Raw genomic sequence first — 5,347 nt, forward strand, 5'->3', positions numbered from 1 at the left:
TATATATTATGTATATGTATATGTATATATGTATATGTATATGTATATGTATGTATGAGATATAAGAAGAACCATCAAAGAGGTATGTTACACATATCTCAATGATAAAAACTTTGAGCAATGATATTATATATTTTAGTATACAGTGACGAAGTCTAACCATTTATTCGTAAGATTTCCAGTAATTAATTTTTTTCTTAGTTTTTACTTAAAATGTTATAATAATTAACTTCAATATAAAAATAATAATGATATGAGATGCTTATTTATTGATAACCTGAACAAAGATGTGACTTTGTTATAAGCAAAAAAAGATTGAAAAAAGAATTTTTGACATTGTTAAATTTATACATATATTGGAATAACACTTCAATTCACCAATACGCAAAAAAAAATTTCAAAGTAAAAATATTATATTTTGGAACCTCTTATTGGTTCATAATCAAGGCTTATTAGATCTTATTTGGGGGCTTAATCACATCATCACTATGTGACAAATATTTGATATGAGCAATTATAGAATTCGTACGAGTTCTTGGCGTGAAGGGAAAATGACATATAATTGTTGTGTTTATGTTAGTGGAAACACTCATTTAGATTGTGAGATCAATTATTATAGAATACTTGAAGAAATAGGAAAATTGCAATATCCAGGTTATGTTGCACGTAATGTATATATGTTCAATTGTCAATGTTTTGATCATGTTCTTAATCAAGAAACACGAACACTAAACTCTTGTTCTAATACCGAATTAAAATGAACAAAATATTTATAAAATTTGATCTATTTATTCTAGCACATCAAGTTAGCCATGTTTATTATCTTCGGTAAAGCAAGAGATAAAATTAATGGGTTGTCATTATAAACCAAGAAGAACTATTGAGATGCAAACTATTATTGAACTCATTCACCAAGAGAAAGCTATGTCAAATATATTATATTCAGCTTGATTCTATTGAAGAAATATTTACCTTAGAAGATGCAAAAGAGGCTTATGACAAGGTTTCTCAAATTATGGATGACAATGATGATGATACTAAAGAAAAAATTCTGAATTTATCATAGACTGAATCCTCTAATGAAGCATACTAAGAGTGGTATGTATATTTAGATTTTTTTTTTCTTTTTGATTTTATCTCTTATAATATTAGGTTCTACATTTCACACTGTTTGTTTTAAATATTCCTATTTTTATTTTTGATGTTCTTACATGTTGTTACAATATATTTATTATTTTGAGTTATCACTTCCCTACTTTACTTTTGTCGATTATATCATAATTCTCCTGCTTAATTTTGTTATTTTTACTTGTGTTGCTTTCGTACAAATTTTATTAATGTTTTTCTTCCTGTTATAATTAACTTTTATTAGTAATGGAGATCAGCCGCCTCACCAACCTTCCCGATGGGTTGGAGTACTTATAGAAGGACAAAGAAAATTAGTAGCCTAATTTATCTCACATAGCACCAGTGTTGTGTTGACTAACAACAATACCACCACCGCAACATCTCCCACACCTTCTATCAAAGCTCCAATCATACCTACTACTCCTTTCCAACGTTCTGCTCCTTCTATAGTAGCTCCTCTCATACATTATACTTCTAACACTCAACCACCCTTTGTTCAATATTCTTTTTGATATCCGTATAACTAATATTTCTATTTTAGGTTGTACTCTTCTAGGTCACCAATCACTTGCATCACAGAGATCATCAATAGTAGGTATAATTCTCCATATGTCACTTGAAAGTAGATCTCAATTGTGACTCGGGACATGTAATTTAAGGAGTTTGAGGCAAGATTATTTAATTTGAATTAGAATTATAATTTCAAGTTATTTTATTATATTAAAAAATATTACATACTTTTAATTTTATAGAGGTCCTTTGACTGGCTGTCAAAGTACCACCAAGTTGATTCAACCATATTTTTGAAGTTCAGGATAAACCTTGGCTAGGTGATATGTTCACCACAACACATAAGAAGGGGGCTGCCCATCTAGGTTAGTGTAGAGGTTTGGGCTCAACTGACTAGAGCCTAGACCTCTCCTAAATATCAGAGGAAGAGAATAATCAACCAATAAAGCACGAGGCTACGAGTGTCGCATTCCACATTGGAGGCTCAATCCCACATAGAGCAAATCAAAGTGAATGTTGCTAGACCGAAGAAAAAAGATGGTCCCTAACCTTAAGGGAATGAAGGAATGTCATTGATGTGGAGAAAATGATGAACCCTAAACCCCTATAACAAGAAAAAGAATTTGAAATGCATGTTTACTATAAAACTTGAAATATCAAATATCCCCTACTATATAATTTTAATTTTTAATATTATTTTCTAGACAAATTTCAGTCACCTTTCACAATTATTTTTGAATGTATATTTAAAATACATTTGGACCAATCATGAAAGTATTTTCTCCAAACTTTTACGCTCTCTTTTTTATTATTTTATAGTTTTATTCTCTCATCTTTATCTTATTCATTGACAGCGATGTATTGCTTATCCTCTCCTTCTCTTCTCCCATCTTCATTTTTAAATAGCGAGCACTAGATCCTGGAGATCAGATCTGTGTGCGGACAGCTTTCTTTCACTCATCTAATCCAGGGTTTGTCCTGCCAGAGTTTCTCGACTTCTGCCACAAGATAATGATCACTTCCACTCCGTTAAAGGAGAGATTTTCTTTGCACCCGGAGATTTAAGTTTTTCAATCTAAAGGATATTAATTTTTCTCTAGTGCACTTTCCTAACCATGTCATATTCTGTAATTTGACGCTACAGATTTGTTTTGCAATCTTTTTTCTCCATTTCGCTGGCATTTTCCATATTTTTTGCTTTGTTCTTGCATCAATTTAAGTTATTTCTCATCTTTGCATTTGATTTTTTTTTTTGTTTCCGATTAGGATTTCACAATTATCTTAGGATGGAATTTCTGTTATGGAGGTATACGTTGGAGTCTAAACTGAATACATGGAATGTAATTTTAGTTGTAGTGTTTCCGATTAGGATTTCACAATTGTCTTAGGATGGAATTTCTGTTATGGAGGTATACATTGGAGTTTAAACTGAATACATGGAATGTAATTTTAGTTGTAGTAGCTCTAGTGATAGAATTATAACTATGGGTGATCAAATTATTAAAAGGTGTGAATGTTTGAGACATCTCGGGTGTATTGTTCCAGGTGATGTGATATAGATGAGGATATTATTAGTAGAATTCAAATTGGTTGGTTGAAGTGGAGGAATGCTTCGGGTCTATTGTGTGATAATTTTATAAGATGGAGATGAGACCTGCAATGCTCTATGGATCTGAAAGTTGGCCTTTAAGAGAGAAGCATAAAACTAAGTTAAGTGTTGACGAGATGAGAATGATTAGGTGGATGAGTGACTTTACACTTAGGGACAAAATTCGAAATGAATATATCGGTGATAGGGTTGGTGTAGTTCTAGTGATAGATAAAATTAGTGAGAGTCGTCTTAGATGGTTTGATCACATTAAAGGTCAACCATCTGATGATCCGATTAGGAGAGTAGATGTTTTAGATTTAACTTATGTTAAGAAAGGCAAAGGTAAACCTAGGAAGCAGATAGACCTAGGAAGACATGGGCATATTGTATAAAATATTTATTAGAATCAAATAAAAAAATGACACTAAATAGGACGCAATGGATAAAAAGGATTTATGTAGTCGAGCCCACTTAGTGGGATAAGGGTTTTATTGTTGTTGTTGCTATTGTTTGTTGTGGTATTTCTTTCTTTTTCTTATTATGTGTATTGAAAAGGTATTATCTCAAGCAACCTATTTTTTGTCTTGTAGGTGAAGGATGTTGGGAAGGTTATCTCAAGCAACTTATTTTTTGTCTTGTAGGTGAAGGATGTTGGGAAGGTTTTTCTTGGATTTGTTGGGCTGACAAAGAGAGAGAGCACGCTAGTTGGCGTCCATGAACGAGACCATGGCCGTGCACTTGCGTGCTCTCTCTTGTTGTCATCCACTTAGCCATGCAAAATGTGTGCTAATAGAATTTCAGCGAAAACCGTGTTTTTTACCAGGTGATTACTACCTTCCAAGAGGTAATCCTTTTTGGATCACTTTCAATTTTGTTTTATAGTTTTGATTCTGCGAGTTTTTCTTGTGACTCATAAGATTTTACATTAATTTACATGAGTTGCAATTTCATTTCACAATAGAAACTTGTCAGCACTGTGATCCTCGTGCATCTGCAATGTTATCTCAACGTATAATTAATGCTGGTCATTAATAATGATAAGTAGCAGATCAATTCACATGATCCTTTTGAACGGTTTACATTTTAGTTATAACTTCCTTTGGGCTTTGCGTTAAGAAGTCTGTCAAATTGATGCATGCATGGCCTATTGCAGAGCTAAATTCTTCAAATCCTTGCCATTTTACTAGTTCGCAAATATTTTTATTTTAGTTTTGTTTTCTAATTTTACACTTTACTTTTGCTTAACTTGTTCATGTGGCATTTTTATTTCTGATGTTCATCTTCTGAGCTATTAAAATTTATAATGTGTTTATTTATATAACAGGATACCATAAGGGATATATTAACATAAGTCTTGAAAGGTTAGAATACTATATATGAAGAATATATAATTAAGGATATATTCGATTGATGATCATATAAAATCCTTCAAACCATGTATTGTGTTAATTGTGCATGGCTTGTGTATGCTTTTGCATGCATATATATTTTTCATTATGAGGCTCTAAATTTTACTGTTGGCCAACATAGACTTTGTAGCAATTGATGTAGTTATTGACAACTATAGGCAAATCCAGGTCTCACATTCTATGACAACTATTTTGGTGGCATCCAATTATATTTTTGAAAGCTAAGAAAGGTTGGCTTTCCCTGAAGGCTATCAAGTGTAAATTTATAAAAAAAAAAAAGGAATTCATAGTAACCGAATTCTAAATATTTTACCTTTATTATTCACTTAATTTGGCAGTTCCAATGATACCCATCTATTGAGTTTAGTATATATTGGGATGTAAGAATTTCAATCTCTATATTTGATGAAAAGCTTAGATTTTTCACAATTAATGGTATTATCATTTTAAAATGTTGGAGATGGTAGAGTATGGGTTCTGCCACCTTAGCTTTGCACGAAAATCTTACCCTCATTAGATGAAACAAACAACACAAGTCACCCATGATTTGTTATGTGTAAAATCAAATGAGAAAAAAAAATTCATGAGACTTTGTCTAATTGACATTATTTCATTATTTAAAAGTGAGTGACAAAAATTTGTAATTTCTTTCAATAAAAAAATATAATGCTACAAGAGTGTGAGATGTTGATAATTTGATTTTCATTGA

At 31.5% G+C, this 5,347-nt stretch overlaps 1 long non-coding RNA gene across 1 annotated transcript; it reads left to right on the top strand.

The window, feature by feature from the left end:
- Window positions 1-2,524: 2,524 nt before the first annotated feature.
- On the top strand, window positions 2,525-4,903 carry LOC110038729. The gene is made up of 3 exons (XR_002295447.1): window positions 2,525-2,609; window positions 3,871-4,073; window positions 4,202-4,903. It is a non-coding gene; the product is annotated as an uncharacterized LOC110038729 (long non-coding RNA).
- Window positions 4,904-5,347: the final 444 nt, after the last annotated feature.

Source organism: Phalaenopsis equestris, unplaced genomic scaffold, assembly GCF_001263595.1.
Source record: "Phalaenopsis equestris unplaced genomic scaffold, ASM126359v1 Scaffold233646, whole genome shotgun sequence".
Classification (NCBI taxonomy): domain Eukaryota; kingdom Viridiplantae; phylum Streptophyta; class Magnoliopsida; order Asparagales; family Orchidaceae; genus Phalaenopsis; species Phalaenopsis equestris.